Source organism: Garra rufa, chromosome 1, assembly GCF_049309525.1.
Source record: "Garra rufa chromosome 1, GarRuf1.0, whole genome shotgun sequence".
NCBI lineage: Eukaryota > Metazoa > Chordata > Actinopteri > Cypriniformes > Cyprinidae > Garra > Garra rufa.
In genome coordinates this window covers 108338136-108358168 of record NC_133361.1, presented here as the reverse complement: position 1 = coordinate 108358168, position 20033 = coordinate 108338136, and the positions used below count along the sequence as shown (strand labels likewise).

The window sequence follows — 20033 nt, the reverse complement described above, 5'->3', positions numbered from 1 at the left end:
TATATAATATGCTGGCTTTTACGGAGGCTGATCTTTAAATGGCCCACTTTTTGGAGCAGCCCTCGCTTATGGCCATACCGCCACCTGAGGGCGCTACTGAGCAGTTCAGGAAGTGACGTGGCAGCATTAGGAAGCAGTTGGTGAGAGAGGCTCACCTTATTTTTTGTTTTGTTTAGTGGGTTTTGTTAATTAAGATTTTTTATTTTTGAGTGAGTTTTTGTTAGTTTTCACACTTCCCAGCAGCAGTTTGCTGTCTGGGGAGTAGTTTTTTTTTTTTTCTTCACGCACTTTTTACAATGGATGGATTACCAGCTAACGGTACGGATATGACAGGAGAAAGACGAGAGTTACTGAACAAAGGAATGGATAAAGGACAACAAGTTGGACATCTACGTATGGATTATAATAAGAGGATTTACTCGAAAGAGGCTACAGTGATAGTGGATTTGACAGAACTGAGAGATGCGAGGGCTGAAGATATAATTAAAGCAGTGAACGGAAAAGTTGGAGGGGGGAAGATACTGGCAGTGAGACCCAGACATGGAAAGGAGTATGAAATCACACTGACGAATACGGATGTATGCGAGGACTTGGAGGATTTTTTGATGATAAAAGGAAAACTGTGTGAGATAAGGAAATTACAAACAAGAGAGTATGTTGTTTCTTTCATACATTTGCCCGCCTACATTGCTGATTCTGATATTTTGGAAAAATTACATAATTGGGGAGTGACACCTGCATCTGAAATCAAAAGAAGAATGTATCCGGGCACCGATATAGCAGACGGTACAAGGTACCTAAGGGTGAAATTCCCAAAAGAAGTCATATCCTTGCCATACAGCACAAAATTTGACACGGAGGAAGGATCGCAGTACTTCCGGATTATGCATGATCGGCAGGTTAAAACCTGTCGATTGTGCATGAATCCTGGACACGTGTTCAAAAACTGCCCAGAGTTCAAGTGCTATCAGTGCGATGAACAGGGGCATTTCGCAAGGGACTGTGATGCGGTGAAGTGCCCGGAGTGCAGAAAAGTGATGGCAAGATGTGAGTGTTGGATAGCAGATTTGGATGGAACGCAAAATACAGATTTGGAAGATGTGGGTGGGCAAATGGTGGAAGAGACGGAACTTGGAAATGCTGGAGAGACTGCAAAAGAAAATGAAGGGAATAAAAAGACCAATGAGAAGAATCAGGAGATGGAAGAGGATGGACAAGAAGCAGCAATGGACGAAGGAATATGGACACCACTGAATATATCACAAGGAGCACTGGAAGAAATGGAGGAACAACATGCAAAAGGTAACGAGGAAGAAAAGAAAGAGAGAACTGAGGAGAAGAAAGAAGGGGAGAAAATGGACTTCAGAATGGATAGAAGAGAGACTATAAGAAGACGGATCACTAAGGTAATACCAAATCTAGAAGTTGCTAAGAAGAAGAGACTTGAGAAAAAAAAAGAACAGAGTAAAGAAAAAACTTTATGGGAAAATAGATTTCAAGCATTAATGGAGGAGGAGGAGGGAGAATAGAAAAAAAATGTTTGGTTTTTGTGATTTATTTTTCAATGTATGTTTTTTTATGTTTTTAAAAATTGTGTCATGGAATGCTAGGGGTTTGCTGAATATGGAGAAATTTGAAAAGATGAAGGTTTTATGTAAAAATACCGATGTCATTGTGTTGCAGGAAACAAATTGGAAAAATGAAAGTGTTAAAAGGTTTGAAACAAAATGGGATGGAAATATATATTTTAATAATGGAAATGATAAAGTAGGTTGTGGGGTTGCAGTTCTAATTAAAAGAGGAGTATGTGAAAAAGAACAAGTAATATTGGATGATGGAGTGGGAAAAAGTATGGCGGTGAAAATAGAAAAAGGAAAAGAGTTTTTTATTATCTATAATATTCATGCACCAAATGAAGAAAAGGGAAAAGTAGATTTTTTTAAAAAAGTGAATATTAATTTAAAAACATGGCAGAATGTTATTTTAATGGGTGATTTCAATACTGTCTTTACAGAATTGGATTTGGCAAGTGAAATGGTTTTTAAGACAGACAAAGGGAGAGAGGAATTGGTGAAAATAATGAAGGAATGTAATCTAATAGATATATGGCGGGAAAGAAATAGGAAAAAGAGAAAATTTTCAAGAGTGCAAGTGGTAATGAATAAGATAAAACAAAGTAGAATTGATTACGTTTTATGTAAGGAGGAAATGGAGGGAAATATCCAAAATGTATTTTATAAGGAAGTAGGGTATAGTGATCATTTTCTTTTATGTATGACTTTAGATTGTGTAAGAGTGGAGAGAGGATCAGGGGTGTGGGTCTTAAATGCAACAATTTTAAAAGAAGAATCTTACAAAGAAAGAATTAAACAACTATTAGAAGTTAGTAAATTAAATAAGATTTACGCAGAAGAGAAAAGAATATGGTGGGATAACGTGAAATTGGATATAAAGAGTTTATCAATACAATTTTGTAAATTGTTAAAAAAAGCTAACATCAGAAAGGAAACTGAGATAAGAAAAGAGATAGATAAAGAAGAAAAAAGACAGGAGCAAAATCTAAATGAAGAAGACATAGGTAAAATCTTAATTTTACGAGAAAAATTAAGGGAAATTGAAGATGAAAAATGTAAGGGGGCGATCATTAGAAGTAAAGCAAAATATGTTGTGGAGGGGGAAAGATGCACAAATTTTTTTTTTTTTGATTTAGAAAAAAATAGACAAAGAGCAGATTTAATGAAGGAGGTGTTAGATAAAAATGGAGACATAAAGCAAGGAACAAAAGAGATTTTATTGGTAATTAAGAATTTTTATGAAGACATGTTTAAGAGACAAGGGGTTGATAAAATAGAAGAAGATTTCTTTTTAAATCAAATAAAAGTAAAGGTCTCTACGGAAGATAAGGTTTTATGTGATGATGAGATAACAGAAGAGGAAATTGACACAGCAATAAAGCAGTTAACGTTGGGAAAGAGCCCAGGTATAGATGGGTTAACAAACGAGTTTTATAAGAATTTTAGAGAAATATTAGTCCCAATTTTAAAAGAAGTATATGATGAGATTTTTAAAAAAGAGGAGTTAAGTGAAAGAATGAAGATAGGAATGATTAAAATGATTTATAAAAAAAGAGGAAATCCTAATGATCTTAAGAATTACAGGCCTTTAACAATGCTAAATACAGATTTCAAAATTTTAGCAAAGGTGTTAGCAAATAGATTAAGGACAGTTTTACCTAAAATAATAAGTACTACCCAGGCATATGGAATACAAAATAAAGATATTCTAGATATTGTTCAAAGTATAAGAGACACAATGTTTTATATGAAGGAAAAAAATAAGAAGGGATATTTAATAAGTTTGGATTTAGAAAAAGCCTTTGATAGAGTGGAGCATGGATATTTACTAAATGTTATCAAAGAATTTGGATTTGGGAAAAATTTTAGAAAGTGGATTATGATCTTTTATTCTAATATTTTTACGTGTATTAAATGCAATGGGTTTTTATCAGAATGTTTTCAACTAACAAGGTCTATAAGGCAAGGATGTCCTTTATCTGCTTTACTTTATTCACTAGTAGCAGAACCTTTGGGATTAGCAATAAAAGCAGATACAGAGATAAAGGGTATTAGAATAGAGGGAAGTAATATACAGGAGCCAATCTACCAATACGCAGATGACACAACATTGTTGGTTGAAGACATTCAAAGTGTTGTTAAGGCAATGGGGATTGTGGAGAAATATTGTAAAGGGTCTGGAGCTAAGGTCAATATTGAAAAGAGCTTGTGTATGAGAATTGGGAATGTGGAAACATTACCTCAGCACATGCATTTTAAAGAAGAAGGAGAACATATAAAACTTTTAGGAATTTGGATGGGTATGGATTTTAATAAAGCTGATGTTTTTAATTGGGAGGGAGCATTAAAAGGAATGGAACAAAGATTGAGATTTTGGAAATTAAGAAATTTAACATTAAAGGGAAAGGTATTAGTGATAAATGCTTTAATGCTTTCTAAGATTTGGTATGTGCTGAGTGTAACTCCATTGCCTTATGAGTTTTTTAAAAGAATAAAAGAAAGTGTTTTAAATTTTTTATGGGGAAAGGGAAGAGCAAAAATTGCATATGATACGCTTATTGGTGGAACTGATGTAGGAGGACTAGGGCTATTAGATCCAATGTTAAGAATGAAAACATTAAGAGTTAAATTGGTGAAAAGGTTTATGGATGTTAAGAGAAAGGCAATGTGGAAAAATGTAATGGAATATTTTTTAAAGAAATTTAGTAATTTTAGCATGGGATGGAATGCACTGTGGATGAAGACAAAAAAATATATGTTAATGGGTCTACCAAATTTTTATAAAGAAGTTTTAGAAACCTGGTCATCTTTCTTAGATAAAGTATTAATTTTACCAAAAGGAAGAATGCAACTGTTAGAACAACCTCTGTTTTTAAACTCGAATGTTACAAATGAAGGGAATGTAATTTACTATAAGAAATGGTGGGATGGAGGAGTAAGACAAGTCAAAGACATTTTATATGAAGTAATAAATGGTTATCTTCCAGTACAAGCAATTATGGATGCAATTTTTGAAATAGAAAGGAATGTGACAAAAGGAACACTGATAAAACAGTTCGATGAATTAAAGAAAGCAATACCAACAGGATGGGTGGAAAGGATTGAAAAAAATGAAAAGGATGAGAATGAAGGCATGCCTGAGCTATATTTAAAAAAGACAAATGGTGAAAATAAGTGTTTTTTTGAATGTAAAGTAAAAGATTTTTATTTGGTTTTTAGGGAAAGGGCTTTTGCTAAACCTGTGGCAAACAGCTATTGGAAAGAAAGATATGATGTAGATGAAATAGATATTTGGAAAAATGTGGGAATGAAATATATGGATCCAATTTTAGAAGATTTTAATTTCTTATTAAGACATAATGGTATTTTAACAGAAATGAGGTTGTGTAAAATTGGGATAGGAAAAGATGCAAGGTGTAAGGTATGCATGAAAAGTGATGAAGGTCTATTACATCTATTTTTTTATTGTGAAGAATTGGATGATTTTATGGGAAGAATGAAAAAAATTGTAAAATCCATGCTGAAAGAAAAATATAATGAGAATATGACACAAAATGCTTGGGAAAAAATGGTTTTATTTGGGTACAATGGTAAAGGTTGTAATGTGAATGTCTTTACTTTATTGACAACAATTGCAAAGAATGTAATATGGCTAAGAAGAAATGTATCAAAATATGAAAAAAGGAAAGTTGATGTATGGGTTTTGTTTAAAAACAAAATGGAAAACTCTGTGAATTTAATATGGAAATATTTTCTAATGAGTGACAGAGAGGATGATTTTACTGAAACGTTTGTAAAAGGAAACACATTGGTAGAGTATTCAGAAAATAGTTTGCAATGGAAATGGCAGAAATATGAATGAATTAATGTACATATCTGCATATGTAAAAAATGTGAAATGTATTTTGTACTTTTTGTGATGTAATATGTTTTTTTAAATAAATAAAAAAAAAAAAAAAAAAAATCTCGTCTGATCTCGGAAGCTAAGCAGCGTCGGGCCTGCTTAGTACTTGGATGGGAGACTGCCTGGGAATACCAGGTGCTGTAAGCTTTTGCCTTTTCTTCACTATTTATATAATATGCTGGCTTTTAGAAAGACGTGTTTTACCGCTCTATTTATTACAATCATTTAAATGTATTATAGAGTTTTAAGTGTTTTACATGTTTTTTAGGCCATTTTATTACTCTTAACATTTTAAGTGAGTGTGTGTCTTTAAAAAATGGATGGTTGGCCTGCCATGTGACTAGACACATGACAGAAAGCAGAAAGTACAACTGTATAAGAGAGCAGCATGACAAACAAAGGACAGTCACCAAACTGTTGGATTGAGGAGTTGCTAATTTTAGAGCTCACCTTTCCATTCACCACCTGCAAACTTTGGATTACACTTTCTGTGGATTGTATATACACCGGTGGACACTCACATTGGACTTATCAACACACTGGGATTCTTGGACTGTTTTTAGGGTATGGACAAATGAACTGTATTCTTTTAACATCGTTTACCTCGTTTTATCGTGTTGTTTTAAAGTCTTTTATGTGAACCTTGTAAATAAACCAAATCTATTTAAACCAATCTTCTTTTATGTCTCATTCTTTTAACCACTAGTCATCTCTCACAGTTAAATCTGACCCCATTTTAGTCTTGTAACACGGCTGATAAGGCCGATTGTTACACTTGGATGGGAGACCGCCTGGCAATACCAGGTGCTGTAAGCTTTTGCCTTTTCTTCACTATTTATATAATATGCTGGCTTTTACGGAGGCTGATCTTTAAATAGCCCACTTTTTGGAGCAGCCCTCGCTTACGGCCATACCGCGCTGAGAGCGCCCGATCTCGTCTGATCTCGGAAGCTAAGCAGCGTCGGGCCTGCTTAGTACTTGGATGGGAGACCGCCTGGGAATACCAGGTGCTGTAAGCTTTTGCCTTTTCTTCACTATTTATATAATATGCTGGCTTTTAGAAAGACGTGTTTTACCGCTCTATTTATTACAATCATTTAAATGTATTATAGAGTTTTAAGTGTTTTACATGTTTTTTAGGCCATTTTATTACTCTTAACATTTTAAGTGAGTGTGTGTCTTTAAAAAATGGATGGTTGGCCTGCCATGTGACTAGACACATGACAGGAAGCAGGAAGTACAACTGTATAAGAGAGCAGCATGACAAACAAAGGACAGTCACCAAACTGTTGGATTGAGGAGTTGCTAATTTTAGAGCTCACCTTTCCATTCACCACCTGCAAACTTTGGATTACACTTTCTGTGGATTGTATATACACCGGTGGACACTCACATTGGACTTATCAACACACTGGGATTCTTGGACTGTTTTTAGGGTATGGACAAATGAACTGTATTCTTTTAACAGCGTTTACCTCGTTTTATCGTGTTGTTTTAAAGTCTTTTATGTGAACCTTGTAAATAAACCAAATCTATTTAAACCAATCTTCTTTTATGTCTCATTCTTTTAACCACTAGTCATCTCTCACAGTTAAATCTGACCCCATTTTAGTCTTGTAACTCGGCTGATAAGGCCGATTGTTACACTTGGATGGGAGACCGCCTGGGAATACCAGGTGCTGTAAGCTTTTGCCTTTTCTTCACTATTTATATAATATGCTGGCTTTTACGGAGGCTGATCTTTAAATAGCCCACTGTTTGGAGCAGCCCTCGCTTACGGCCATACCGCGCTGAGAGCGCCCGATCTCGTCTGATCTCGGAAGCTAAGCAGCGTCGGGCCTGCTTAGTACTTGGATGGGAGACCGCCTGGGAATACCAGGTGCTGTAAGCTTTTGCCTTTTCTTCACTATTTATATAATATGCTGGCTTTTACGGAGGCTGATCTTTAAATGGCCCACTTTTTGGAGCAGCCCTCGCTTACGGCCATACCGCGCTGAGAGCGCCCGATCTCGTCTGATCTCGGAAGCTAAGCAGCGTCGGGCCTGCTTAGTACTTGGATGGGAGACCGCCTGGGAATACCAGGTGCTGTAAGCTTTTGCCTTTTCTTCACTATTTATATAATATGCTGGCTTTTAGAAAGACGTGTTTTACCGCTCTATTTATTACAATCATTTAAATGTATTATAGAGTTTTAAGTGTTTTACATGTTTTTTAGGCCATTTTATTACTCTTAACATTTTAAGTGAGTGTGTGTCTTTAAAAAATGGATGGTTGGCCTACCATGTGACTAGACACATGACAGGAAGCAGGAAGTACAACTGTATAAGAGAGCAGCATGACAAACAAAGGACAGTCACCAAACTGTTGGATTGAGGAGTTGCTAATTTTAGAGCTCACCTTTCCATTCACCACCTGCAAACTTTGGATTACACTTTCTGTGGATTGTATATACACCGGTGGACACTCACATTGGACTTATCAACACACTGGGATTCTTGGACTGTTTTTAGGGTATGGACAAATGAACTGTATTCTTTTAACAGCGTTTACCTCGTTTTATCGTGTTGTTTTAAAGTCTTTTATGTGAACCTTGTAAATAAACCAAATCTATTTAAACCAATCTTCTTTTATGTCTCATTCTTTTAACCACTAGTCATCTCTCACAGTTAAATCTGACCCCATTTTAGTCTTGTAACTCGGCTGATAAGGCCGATTGTTACACTTGGATGGGAGACCGCCTGGGAATACCAGGTGCTGTAAGCTTTTGCCTTTTCTTCACTATTTATATAATATGCTGGCTTTTACGGAGGCTGATCTTTAAATAGCCCACTGTTTGGAGCAGCCCTCGCTTACGGCCATACCGCGCTGAGAGCGCCCGATCTCGTCTGATCTCGGAAGCTAAGCAGCGTCGGGCCTGCTTAGTACTTGGATGGGAGACCGCCTGGGAATACCAGGTGCTGTAAGCTTTTGCCTTTTCTTCACTATTTATATAATATGCTGGCTTTTATGGAGGCTGATCTTTAAATGGCCCACTTTTTGGAGCAGCCCTCGCTTACGGCCATACCGCGCTGAGAGCGCCCGATCTCGTCTGATCTCGGAAGCTAAGCAGCGTCGGGCCTGCTTAGTACTTGGATGGGAGACCGCCTGGGAATACCAGGTGCTGTAAGCTTTTGCCTTTTCTTCACTATTTATATAATATGCTGGCTTTTAGAAAGACGTGTTTTACCGCTCTATTTATTACAATCATTTAAATGTATTATAGAGTTTCAAGTGTTTTACATGTTTTTTAGGCCATTTTATTACTCTTAACATTTTAAGTGAGTGTGTGTCTTTAAAAAATGGATGGTTGGCCTGCCATGTGACTAGACACATGACAGGAAGCAGGAAGTACAACTGTATAAGAGAGCAGCATGACAAACAAAGGACAGTCACCAAACTGTTGGATTGAGGAGTTGCTAATTTTAGAGCTCACCTTTCCATTCACCACCTGCAAACTTTGGATTACACTTTCTGTGGATTGTTTATACACCGGTGGACACTCACATTGGACTTATCAACACACTGGGATTCTTGGACTGTTTTTAGGGTATGGACAAATGAACTGTATTCTTTTAACAGCGTTTACCTCGTTTTATCGTGTTGTTTTAAAGTCTTTTATGTGAACCTTGTAAATAAACCAAATCTATTTAAACCAATCTTCTTTTATGTCTCATTCTTTTAACCACTAGTCATCTCTCACAGTTAAATCTGACCCCATTTTAGTCTTGTAACTCGGCTGATAAGGCCGATTGTTACACTTGGATGGGAGACCGCCTGGGAATACCAGGTGCTGTAAGCTTTTGCCTTTTCTTCACTATTTATATAATATGCTGGCTTTTACGGAGGCTGATCTTTAAATAGCCCACTGTTTGGAGCAGCCCTCGCTTACGGCCATACCGCGCTGAGAGCGCCCGATCTCGTCTGATCTCGGAAGCTAAGCAGCGTCGGGCCTGCTTAGTACTTGGATGGGAGACCGCCTGGGAATACCAGGTGCTGTAAGCTTTTGCCTTTTCTTCACTATTTATATAATATGCTGGCTTTTACGGAGGCTGATCTTTAAATGGCCCACTTTTTGGAGCAGCCCTCGCTTACGGCCATACCGCGCTGAGAGCGCCCGATCTCGTCTGATCTCGGAAGCTAAGCAGCGTCGGGCCTGCTTAGTACTTGGATGGGAGACCGCCTGGGAATACCAGGTGCTGTAAGCTTTTGCCTTTTCTTCACTATTTATATAATATGCTGGCTTTTAGAAAGACGTGTTTTACCGCTCTATTTATTACAATCATTTAAATGTATTATAGAGTTTTAAGTGTTTTACATGTTTTTTAGGCCATTTTATTACTCTTAACATTTTAAGTGAGTGTGTGTCTTTAAAAAATGGATGGTTGGCCTACCATGTGACTAGACACATGACAGGAAGCAGGAAGTACAACTGTATAAGAGAGCAGCATGACAAACAAAGGACAGTCACCAAACTGTTGGATTGAGGAGTTGCTAATTTTAGAGCTCACCTTTCCATTCACCACCTGCAAACTTTGGATTACACTTTCTGTGGATTGTATATACACCGGTGGACACTCACATTGGACTTATCAACACACTGGGATTCTTGGACTGTTTTTAGGGTATGGACAAATGAACTGTATTCTTTTAACAGCGTTTACCTCGTTTTATCGTGTTGTTTTAAAGTCTTTTATGTGAACCTTGTAAATAAACCAAATCTATTTAAACCAATCTTCTTTTATGTCTCATTCTTTTAACCACTAGTCATCTCTCACAGTTAAATCTGACCCCATTTTAGTCTTGTAACTCGGCTGATAAGGCCGATTGTTACACTTGGATGGGAGACCGCCTGGGAATACCAGGTGCTATAAGCTTTTGCCTTTTCTTCACTATTTATATAATATGCTGGCTTTTACGGAGGCTGATCTTTAAATAGCCCACTTTTTGGAGCAGCCCTCGCTTACGGCCATACCGCGCTGAGAGCGCCCGATCTCGTCTGATCTCGGAAGCTAAGCAGCGTCGGGCCTGCTTAGTACTTGGATGGGAGACCGCCTGGGAATACCAGGTGCTGTAAGCTTTTGCCTTTTCTTCACTATTTATATAATATGCTGGCTTTTACGGAGGCTGATCTTTAAATGGCCCACTTTTTGGAGCAGCCCTCGCTTACGGCCATACCGCGCTGAGAGCGCCCGATCTCGTCTGATCTCGGAAGCTAAGCAGCGTCGGGCCTGCTTAGTACTTGGATGGGAGACCGCCTGGGAATACCAGGTGCTGTAAGCTTTTGCCTTTTCTTCACTATTTATATAATATGCTGGCTTTTAGAAAGACGTGTTTTACCGCTCTATTTATTACAATCATTTAAATGTATTATAGAGTTTTAAGTGTTTTACATGTTTTTTAGGCCATTTTATTACTCTTAACATTTTAAGTGAGTGTGTGTCTTTAAAAAATGGATGGTTGGCCTGCCATGTGACTAGACACATGACAGGAAGCAGGAAGTACAACTGTATAAGAGAGCAGCATGACAAACAAAGGACAGTCACCAAACTGTTGGATTGAGGAGTTGCTAATTTTAGAGCTCACCTTTCCATTCACCACCTGCAAACTTTGGATTACACTTTCTGTGGATTGTATATACACCGGTGGACACTCACATTGGACTTATCAACACACTGGGATTCTTGGACTGTTTTTAGGGTATGGACAAATGAACTGTATTCTTTTAACATCGTTTACCTCGTTTTATCGTGTTGTTTTAAAGTCTTTTATGTGAACCTTGTAAATAAACCAAATCTATTTAAACCAATCTTCTTTTATGTCTCATTCTTTTAACCACTAGTCATCTCTCACAGTTAAATCTGACCCCATTTTAGTCTTGTAACACGGCTGATAAGGCCGATTGTTACACTTGGATGGGAGACCGCCTGGCAATACCAGGTGCTGTAAGCTTTTGCCTTTTCTTCACTATTTATATAATATGCTGGCTTTTACGGAGGCTGATCTTTAAATAGCCCACTTTTTGGAGCAGCCCTCGCTTACGGCCATACCGCGCTGAGAGCGCCCGATCTCGTCTGATCTCGGAAGCTAAGCAGCGTCGGGCCTGCTTAGTACTTGGATGGGAGACCGCCTGGGAATACCAGGTGCTGTAAGCTTTTGCCTTTTCTTCACTATTTATATAATATGCTGGCTTTTACGGAGGCTGATCTTTAAATGGCCCACTTTTTGGAGCAGCCCTCGCTTACGGCCATACCGCGCTGAGAGCGCCCGATCTCGTCTGATCTCGGAAGCTAAGCAGCGTCGGGCCTGCTTAGTACTTGGATGGGAGACCGCCTGGGAATACCAGGTGCTGTAAGCTTTTGCCTTTTCTTCACTATTTATATAATATGCTGGCTTTTAGAAAGACGTGTTTTACCGCTCTATTTATTACAATCATTTAAATGTATTATAGAGTTTTAAGTGTTTTACATGTTTTTTAGGCCATTTTATTACTCTTAACATTTTAAGTGAGTGTGTGTCTTTAAAAAATGGATGGTTGGCCTGCCATGTGACTAGACACATGACAGGAAGCAGGAAGTACAACTGTATAAGAGAGCAGCATGACAAACAAAGGACAGTCACCAAACTGTTGGATTGAGGAGTTGCTAATTTTAGAGCTCACCTTTCCATTCACCACCTGCAAACTTTGGATTACATTTTCTGTGGATTGTATATACACCGGTGGACACTCACATTGGACTTATCAACACACTGGGATTCTTGGACTGTTTTTAGGGTATGGACAAATGAACTGTATTCTTTTAACAGCGTTTACCTCGTTTTATCGTGTTGTTTTAAAGTCTTTTATGTGAACCTTGTAAATAAACTAAATCTATTTAAACCAATCTTCTTTTATGTCTCATTCTTTTAACCACTAGTCATCTCTCACAGTTAAATCTGACCCCATTTTAGTCTTGTAACTCGGCTGATAAGGCCGATTGTTACACTTGGATGGGAGACCGCCTGGCAATACCAGGTGCTGTAAGCTTTTGCCTTTTCTTCACTATTTATATAATATGCTGGCTTTTACGGAGGCTGATCTTTAAATGGCCCACTTTTTGGAGCAGCCCTCGCTTACGGCCATACCGCGCTGAGAGCGCCCGATCTCGTCTGATCTCGGAAGCTAAGCAGCGTCGGGCCTGCTTAGTACTTGGAAGGGAGCCCGCCTGGGAATACCAGGTGCTGTAAGCTTTTGCCTTTTCTTCACTATTTATATAATATGCTGGCTTTTAGAAAGACGTGTTTTACCGCTCTATTTATTACAATCATTTAAATGTATTATAGAGTTTTAAGTGTTTTACATGTTTTTTAGGCCATTTTATTACTCTTAACATTTTAAGTGAGTGTGTGTCTTTAAAAAATGGATGGTTGGCCTGCCATGTGACTAGACACATGACAGGAAGCAGGAAGTACAACTGTATAAGAGAGCAGCATGACAAACAAAGGACAGTCACCAAACTGTTGGATTGAGGAGTTGCTAATTTTAGAGCTCACCTTTCCATTCACCACCTGCAAACTTTGGATTACACTTTCTGTGGATTGTATATACACCGGTGGACACTCACATTGGACTTATCAACACACTGGGATTCTTGGACTGTTTTTAGGGTATGGACAAATGAACTGTATTCTTTTAACAGCGTTTACCTCGTTTTATCGTGTTGTTTTAAAGTCTTTTATGTGAACCTTGTAAATAAACCAAATCTATTTAAACCAATCTTCTTTTATGTCTCATTCTTTTAACCACTAGTCATCTCTCACAGTTAAATCTGACCCCATTTTAGTCTTGTAACTCGGCTGATAAGGCCGATTGTTACACTTGGATGGGAGACCGCCTGGGAATACCAGGTGCTGTAAGCTTTTGCCTTTTCTTCACTATTTATATAATATGCTGGCTTTTACGGAGGCTGATCTTTAAATAGCCCACTGTTTGGAGCAGCCCTCGCTTACGGCCATACCGCGCTGAGAGCGCCCGATCTCGTCTGATCTCGGAAGCTAAGCAGCGTCGGGCCTGCTTAGTACTTGGATGGGAGACCGCCTGGGAATACCAGGTGCTGTAAGCTTTTGCCTTTTCTTCACTATTTATATAATATGCTGGCTTTTACGGAGGCTGATCTTTAAATGGCCCACTTTTTGGAGCAGCCCTCGCTTACGGCCATACCGCGCTGAGAGCGCCCGATCTCGTCTGATCTCGGAAGCTAAGCAGCGTCGGGCCTGCTTAGTACTTGGATGGGAGACCGCCTGGGAATACCAGGTGCTGTAAGCTTTTGCCTTTTCTTCACTATTTATATAATATGCTGGCTTTTAGAAAGACGTGTTTTACCGCTCTATTTATTACAATCATTTAAATGTATTATAGAGTTTTAAGTGTTTTACATGTTTTTTAGGCCATTTTATTACTCTTAACATTTTAAGTGAGTGTGTGTCTTTAAAAAATGGATGGTTGGCCTACCATGTGACTAGACACATGACAGGAAGCAGGAAGTACAACTGTATAAGAGAGCAGCATGACAAACAAAGGACAGTCACCAAACTGTTGGATTGAGGAGTTGCTAATTTTAGAGCTCACCTTTCCATTCACCACCTGCAAACTTTGGATTACACTTTCTGTGGATTGTATATACACCGGTGGACACTCACATTGGACTTATCAACACACTGGGATTCTTGGACTGTTTTTAGGGTATGGACAAATGAACTGTATTCTTTTAACAGCGTTTACCTCGTTTTATCGTGTTGTTTTAAAGTCTTTTATGTGAACCTTGTAAATAAACCAAATCTATTTAAACCAATCTTCTTTTATGTCTCATTCTTTTAACCACTAGTCATCTCTCACAGTTAAATCTGACCCCATTTTAGTCTTGTAACTCGGCTGATAAGGCCGATTGTTACACTTGGATGGGAGACCGCCTGGGAATACCAGGTGCTGTAAGCTTTTGCCTTTTCTTCACTATTTATATAATATGCTGGCTTTTACGGAGGCTGATCTTTAAATAGCCCACTGTTTGGAGCAGCCCTCGCTTACGGCCATACCGCGCTGAGAGCGCCCGATCTCGTCTGATCTCGGAAGCTAAGCAGCGTCGGGCCTGCTTAGTACTTGGATGGGAGACCGCCTGGGAATACCAGGTGCTGTAAGCTTTTGCCTTTTCTTCACTATTTATATAATATGCTGGCTTTTATGGAGGCTGATCTTTAAATGGCCCACTTTTTGGAGCAGCCCTCGCTTACGGCCATACCGCGCTGAGAGCGCCCGATCTCGTCTGATCTCGGAAGCTAAGCAGCGTCGGGCCTGCTTAGTACTTGGATGGGAGACCGCCTGGGAATACCAGGTGCTGTAAGCTTTTGCCTTTTCTTCACTATTTATATAATATGCTGGCTTTTAGAAAGACGTGTTTTACCGCTCTATTTATTACAATCATTTAAATGTATTATAGAGTTTCAAGTGTTTTACATGTTTTTTAGGCCATTTTATTACTCTTAACATTTTAAGTGAGTGTGTGTCTTTAAAAAATGGATGGTTGGCCTGCCATGTGACTAGACACATGACAGGAAGCAGGAAGTACAACTGTATAAGAGAGCAGCATGACAAACAAAGGACAGTCACCAAACTGTTGGATTGAGGAGTTGCTAATTTTAGAGCTCACCTTTCCATTCACCACCTGCAAACTTTGGATTACACTTTCTGTGGATTGTTTATACACCGGTGGACACTCACATTGGACTTATCAACACACTGGGATTCTTGGACTGTTTTTAGGGTATGGACAAATGAACTGTATTCTTTTAACAGCGTTTACCTCGTTTTATCGTGTTGTTTTAAAGTCTTTTATGTGAACCTTGTAAATAAACCAAATCTATTTAAACCAATCTTCTTTTATGTCTCATTCTTTTAACCACTAGTCATCTCTCACAGTTAAATCTGACCCCATTTTAGTCTTGTAACTCGGCTGATAAGGCCGATTGTTACACTTGGATGGGAGACCGCCTGGGAATACCAGGTGCTGTAAGCTTTTGCCTTTTCTTCACTATTTATATAATATGCTGGCTTTTACGGAGGCTGATCTTTAAATAGCCCACTGTTTGGAGCAGCCCTCGCTTACGGCCATACCGCGCTGAGAGCGCCCGATCTCGTCTGATCTCGGAAGCTAAGCAGCGTCGGGCCTGCTTAGTACTTGGATGGGAGACCGCCTGGGAATACCAGGTGCTGTAAGCTTTTGCCTTTTCTTCACTATTTATATAATATGCTGGCTTTTACGGAGGCTGATCTTTAAATGGCCCACTTTTTGGAGCAGCCCTCGCTTACGGCCATACCGCGCTGAGAGCGCCCGATCTCGTCTGATCTCGGAAGCTAAGCAGCGTCGGGCCTGCTTAGTACTTGGATGGGAGACCGCCTGGGAATACCAGGTGCTGTAAGCTTTTGCCTTTTCTTCACTATTTATATAATATGCTGGCTTTTAGAAAGACGTGTTTTACCGCTCTATTTATTACAATCATTTAAATGTATTATAGAGTTTTAAGTGTTTTACATGTTTTTTAGGCCATTTTATTACTCTTAACATTTTAAGTGAGTGTGTGTCTTTAAAAAATGGATGGTTGGCCTACCATGTGACTAGACACATGACAGGAAGCAGGAAGTACAACTGTATAAGAGAGCAGCATGACAAACAAAGGACAGTCACCAAACTGTTGGATTGAGGAGTTGCTAATTTTAGAGCTCACCTTTCCATTCACCACCTGCAAACTTTGGATTACACTTTCTGTGGATTGTATATACACCGGTGGACACTCACATTGGACTTATCAACACACTGGGATTCTTGGACTGTTTTTAGGGTATGGACAAATGAACTGTATTCTTTTAACAGCGTTTACCTCGTTTTATCGTGTTGTTTTAAAGTCTTTTATGTGAACCTTGTAAATAAACCAAATCTATTTAAACCAATCTTCTTTTATGTCTCATTCTTTTAACCACTAGTCATCTCTCACAGTTAAATCTGACCCCATTTTAGTCTTGTAACTCGGCTGATAAGGCCGATTGTTACACTTGGATGGGAGACCGCCTGGGAATACCAGGTGCTATAAGCTTTTGCCTTTTCTTCACTATTTATATAATATGCTGGCTTTTACGGAGGCTGATCTTTAAATAGCCCACTTTTTGGAGCAGCCCTCGCTTACGGCCATACCGCGCTGAGAGCGCCCGATCTCGTCTGATCTCGGAAGCTAAGCAGCGTCGGGCCTGCTTAGTACTTGGATGGGAGACCGCCTGGGAATACCAGGTGCTGTAAGCTTTTGCCTTTTCTTCACTATTTATATAATATGCTGGCTTTTACGGAGGCTGATCTTTAAATGGCCCACTTTTTGGAGCAGCCCTCGCTTACGGCCATACCGCGCTGAGAGCGCCCGATCTCGTCTGATCTCGGAAGCTAAGCAGCGTCGGGCCTGCTTAGTACTTGGATGGGAGACCGCCTGGGAATACCAGGTGCTGTAAGCTTTTGCCTTTTCTTCACTATTTATATAATATGCTGGCTTTTAGAAAGACGTGTTTTACCGCTCTATTTATTACAATCATTTAAATGTATTATAGAGTTTTAAGTGTTTTACATGTTTTTTAGGCCATTTTATTACTCTTAACATTTTAAGTGAGTGTGTGTCTTTAAAAAATGGATGGTTGGCCTGCCATGTGACTAGACACATGACAGGAAGCAGGAAGTACAACTGTATAAGAGAGCAGCATGACAAACAAAGGACAGTCACCAAACTGTTGGATTGAGGAGTTGCTAATTTTAGAGCTCACCTTTCCATTCACCACCTGCAAACTTTGGATTACACTTTCTGTGGATTGTATATACACCGGTGGACACTCACATTGGACTTATCAACACACTGGGATTCTTGGACTGTTTTTAGGGTATGGACAAATGAACTGTATTCTTTTAACATCGTTTACCTCGTTTTATCGTGTTGTTTTAAAGTCTTTTATGTGAACCTTGTAAATAAACCAAATCTATTTAAACCAATCTTCTTTTATGTCTCATTCTTTTAACCACTAGTCATCTCTCACAGTTAAATCTGACCCCATTTTAGTCTTGTAACACGGCTGATAAGGCCGATTGTTACACTTGGATGGGAGACCGCCTGGCAATACCAGGTGCTGTAAGCTTTTGCCTTTTCTTCACTATTTATATAATATGCTGGCTTTTACGGAGGCTGATCTTTAAATAGCCCACTTTTTGGAGCAGCCCTCGCTTACGGCCATACCGCGCTGAGAGCGCCCGATCTCGTCTGATCTCGGAAGCTAAGCAGCGTCGGGCCTGCTTAGTACTTGGATGGGAGACCGCCTGGGAATACCAGGTGCTGTAAGCTTTTGCCTTTTCTTCACTATTTATATAATATGCTGGCTTTTACGGAGGCTGATCTTTAAATGGCCCACTTTTTGGAGCAGCCCTCGCTTACGGCCATACCGCGCTGAGAGCGCCCGATCTCGTCTGATCTCGGAAGCTAAGCAGCGTCGGGCCTGCTTAGTACTTGGATGGGAGACCGCCTGGGAATACCAGGTGCTGTAAGCTTTTGCCTTTTCTTCACTATTTATATAATATGCTGGCTTTTAGAAAGACGTGTTTTACCGCTCTATTTATTACAATCATTTAAATGTATTATAGAGTTTTAAGTGTTTTACATGTTTTTTAGGCCATTTTATTACTCTTAACATTTTAAGTGAGTGTGTGTCTTTAAAAAATGGATGGTTGGCCTGCCATGTGACTAGACACATGACAGGAAGCAGGAAGTACAACTGTATAAGAGAGCAGCATGACAAACAAAGGACAGTCACCAAACTGTTGGATTGAGGAGTTGCTAATTTTAGAGCTCACCTTTCCATTCACCACCTGCAAACTTTGGATTACATTTTCTGTGGATTGTATATACACCGGTGGACACTCACATTGGACTTATCAACACACTGGGATTCTTGGACTGTTTTTAGGGTATGGACAAATGAACTGTATTCTTTTAACAGCGTTTACCTCGTTTTATCGTGTTGTTTTAAAGTCTTTTATGTGAACCTTGTAAATAAACTAAATCTATTTAAACCAATCTTCTTTTATGTCTCATTCTTTTAACCACTAGTCATCTCTCACAGTTAAATCTGACCCCATTTTAGTCTTGTAACTCGGCTGATAAGGCCGATTGTTACACTTGGATGGGAGACCGCCTGGCAATACCAGGTGCTGTAAGCTTTTGCCTTTTCTTCACTATTTATATAATATGCTGGCTTTTACGGAGGCTGATCTTTAAATGGCCCACTTTTTGGAGCAGCCCTCGCTTACGGCCATACCGCGCTGAGAGCGCCCGATCTCGTCTGATCTCGGAAGCTAAGCAGCGTCGGGCCTGCTTAGTACTTGGATGGGAGACCGCCTGGGAATACCAGGTGCTGTAAGCTTTTGCCTTTTCTTCACTATTTATATAATATGCTGGCTTTTAGAAAGACGTGTTTTACCGCTCTATTTATTACAATCATTTAAATGTATTATAGAGTTTTAAGTGTTTTACATGTTTTTTAGGCCATTTTATTACTCTTAACATTTTAAGTGAGTGTGTGTCTTTAAAAAATGGATGGTTGGCCTGCCATGTGACTAGACACATGACAGGAAGCAGGAAGTACAACTGTATAAGAGAGCAGCATGACAAACAAAGGACAGTCACCAAACTGTTGGATTGAGGAGTTGCTAATTTTAGAGCTCACCTTTCCATTCACCACCTGCAAACTTTGGATTACACTTTCTGTGGATTGTATATACACCGGTGGACACTCACATTGGACTTATCAACACACTGGGATTCTTGGACTGTTTTTAGGGTATGGACAAATGAACTGTATTCTTTTAACATCGTTTACCTCGTTTTATCGTGTTGTTTTAAAGTCTTTTATGTGAACCTTGTAAATAAACCAAATCTATTTAAACCAATCTTCTTTTATGTCTCATTCTTTTAACCACTAGTCATCTCTCACAGTTAAATCTGACCCCATTTTAGTCTTGTAACACGGCTGATAAGGCCGATTGTTACACTTGGATGGGAGACCGCCTGGCAATACCAGGTGCTGTAAGCTTTTGCCTTTTCTTCACTATTTATATAATATGCTGGCTTTTACGGAGGCTGATCTTTAAATAGCCCACTTTTTGGAGCAGCCCTCGCTTACGGCCGTACCGCGCTGAGAGCGCCCGATCTCGTCTGATCTCGGAAGCTAAGCAGCGTCGGGCCTGCTTAGTACTTGGATGGGAGACCGCCTGGGAATACCAGGTGCTGTAAGCTTTTGCCTTTTCTTCACTATTTATATAATATGCTGGCTTTTAGAAAGACGTGTTTTACCCCTCTATTTATTACAATCATTTAAATGTATTATAGAGTTTTAAGTGTTTTACATGTTTTTTAGGCCATTTTATTACTCTTAACATTTTAAGTGAGTGTGTGTCTTTAAAAAA

General features: G+C 39.2%; 24 non-coding genes across 24 annotated transcripts; all 24 read left to right on the top strand.

Moving 5' to 3' along the window:
• The first annotated feature begins 6378 nt into the window (after positions 1 to 6378).
• On the top strand, positions 6379 to 6497 carry LOC141307528 (5S ribosomal RNA). Its single transcript, XR_012346486.1, has one exon. It is a non-coding gene; the product is annotated as a 5S ribosomal RNA (ribosomal RNA).
• A 753-nt stretch (positions 6498 to 7250) lies between these two features.
• On the top strand, positions 7251 to 7369 carry LOC141307517 (5S ribosomal RNA). Its single transcript, XR_012346475.1, has one exon. It is a non-coding gene; the product is annotated as a 5S ribosomal RNA (ribosomal RNA).
• Positions 7370 to 7453: 84 nt separating this feature from the next.
• LOC141307506 (5S ribosomal RNA) lies at positions 7454 to 7572 on the top strand. Its single transcript, XR_012346464.1, has one exon. It is a non-coding gene; the product is annotated as a 5S ribosomal RNA (ribosomal RNA).
• A 753-nt stretch (positions 7573 to 8325) lies between these two features.
• Positions 8326 to 8444, top strand: LOC141307484 (5S ribosomal RNA). Its single transcript, XR_012346442.1, has one exon. It is a non-coding gene; the product is annotated as a 5S ribosomal RNA (ribosomal RNA).
• An 84-nt stretch (positions 8445 to 8528) lies between these two features.
• On the top strand, positions 8529 to 8647 carry LOC141307473 (5S ribosomal RNA). The gene has a single exon (XR_012346431.1). It is a non-coding gene; the product is annotated as a 5S ribosomal RNA (ribosomal RNA).
• A 753-nt stretch (positions 8648 to 9400) lies between these two features.
• LOC141307462 (5S ribosomal RNA) lies at positions 9401 to 9519 on the top strand. The gene has a single exon (XR_012346420.1). It is a non-coding gene; the product is annotated as a 5S ribosomal RNA (ribosomal RNA).
• An 84-nt stretch (positions 9520 to 9603) lies between these two features.
• Positions 9604 to 9722, top strand: LOC141307450 (5S ribosomal RNA). The gene has a single exon (XR_012346409.1). It is a non-coding gene; the product is annotated as a 5S ribosomal RNA (ribosomal RNA).
• Positions 9723 to 10475: 753 nt separating this feature from the next.
• Positions 10476 to 10594, top strand: LOC141307439 (5S ribosomal RNA). The gene has a single exon (XR_012346398.1). It is a non-coding gene; the product is annotated as a 5S ribosomal RNA (ribosomal RNA).
• Positions 10595 to 10678: 84 nt separating this feature from the next.
• Positions 10679 to 10797, top strand: LOC141307428 (5S ribosomal RNA). The gene has a single exon (XR_012346387.1). It is a non-coding gene; the product is annotated as a 5S ribosomal RNA (ribosomal RNA).
• Positions 10798 to 11550: 753 nt separating this feature from the next.
• On the top strand, positions 11551 to 11669 carry LOC141307417 (5S ribosomal RNA). Its single transcript, XR_012346376.1, has one exon. It is a non-coding gene; the product is annotated as a 5S ribosomal RNA (ribosomal RNA).
• An 84-nt stretch (positions 11670 to 11753) lies between these two features.
• Positions 11754 to 11872, top strand: LOC141307406 (5S ribosomal RNA). Its single transcript, XR_012346365.1, has one exon. It is a non-coding gene; the product is annotated as a 5S ribosomal RNA (ribosomal RNA).
• Positions 11873 to 12625: 753 nt separating this feature from the next.
• LOC141318850 (5S ribosomal RNA) lies at positions 12626 to 12744 on the top strand. Its single transcript, XR_012353142.1, has one exon. It is a non-coding gene; the product is annotated as a 5S ribosomal RNA (ribosomal RNA).
• A 753-nt stretch (positions 12745 to 13497) lies between these two features.
• Positions 13498 to 13616, top strand: LOC141307395 (5S ribosomal RNA). The gene has a single exon (XR_012346354.1). It is a non-coding gene; the product is annotated as a 5S ribosomal RNA (ribosomal RNA).
• Positions 13617 to 13700: 84 nt separating this feature from the next.
• Positions 13701 to 13819, top strand: LOC141307384 (5S ribosomal RNA). Its single transcript, XR_012346343.1, has one exon. It is a non-coding gene; the product is annotated as a 5S ribosomal RNA (ribosomal RNA).
• Positions 13820 to 14572: 753 nt separating this feature from the next.
• On the top strand, positions 14573 to 14691 carry LOC141307362 (5S ribosomal RNA). The gene has a single exon (XR_012346321.1). It is a non-coding gene; the product is annotated as a 5S ribosomal RNA (ribosomal RNA).
• Positions 14692 to 14775: 84 nt separating this feature from the next.
• On the top strand, positions 14776 to 14894 carry LOC141307351 (5S ribosomal RNA). The gene has a single exon (XR_012346310.1). It is a non-coding gene; the product is annotated as a 5S ribosomal RNA (ribosomal RNA).
• A 753-nt stretch (positions 14895 to 15647) lies between these two features.
• On the top strand, positions 15648 to 15766 carry LOC141307340 (5S ribosomal RNA). Its single transcript, XR_012346299.1, has one exon. It is a non-coding gene; the product is annotated as a 5S ribosomal RNA (ribosomal RNA).
• Positions 15767 to 15850: 84 nt separating this feature from the next.
• LOC141307329 (5S ribosomal RNA) lies at positions 15851 to 15969 on the top strand. The gene has a single exon (XR_012346288.1). It is a non-coding gene; the product is annotated as a 5S ribosomal RNA (ribosomal RNA).
• A 753-nt stretch (positions 15970 to 16722) lies between these two features.
• LOC141307318 (5S ribosomal RNA) lies at positions 16723 to 16841 on the top strand. The gene has a single exon (XR_012346277.1). It is a non-coding gene; the product is annotated as a 5S ribosomal RNA (ribosomal RNA).
• Positions 16842 to 16925: 84 nt separating this feature from the next.
• LOC141307307 (5S ribosomal RNA) lies at positions 16926 to 17044 on the top strand. Its single transcript, XR_012346266.1, has one exon. It is a non-coding gene; the product is annotated as a 5S ribosomal RNA (ribosomal RNA).
• A 753-nt stretch (positions 17045 to 17797) lies between these two features.
• Positions 17798 to 17916, top strand: LOC141307296 (5S ribosomal RNA). The gene has a single exon (XR_012346255.1). It is a non-coding gene; the product is annotated as a 5S ribosomal RNA (ribosomal RNA).
• An 84-nt stretch (positions 17917 to 18000) lies between these two features.
• On the top strand, positions 18001 to 18119 carry LOC141307284 (5S ribosomal RNA). The gene has a single exon (XR_012346244.1). It is a non-coding gene; the product is annotated as a 5S ribosomal RNA (ribosomal RNA).
• A 753-nt stretch (positions 18120 to 18872) lies between these two features.
• LOC141307273 (5S ribosomal RNA) lies at positions 18873 to 18991 on the top strand. The gene has a single exon (XR_012346233.1). It is a non-coding gene; the product is annotated as a 5S ribosomal RNA (ribosomal RNA).
• A 753-nt stretch (positions 18992 to 19744) lies between these two features.
• On the top strand, positions 19745 to 19863 carry LOC141317834 (5S ribosomal RNA). Its single transcript, XR_012352188.1, has one exon. It is a non-coding gene; the product is annotated as a 5S ribosomal RNA (ribosomal RNA).
• Positions 19864 to 20033: the final 170 nt, after the last annotated feature.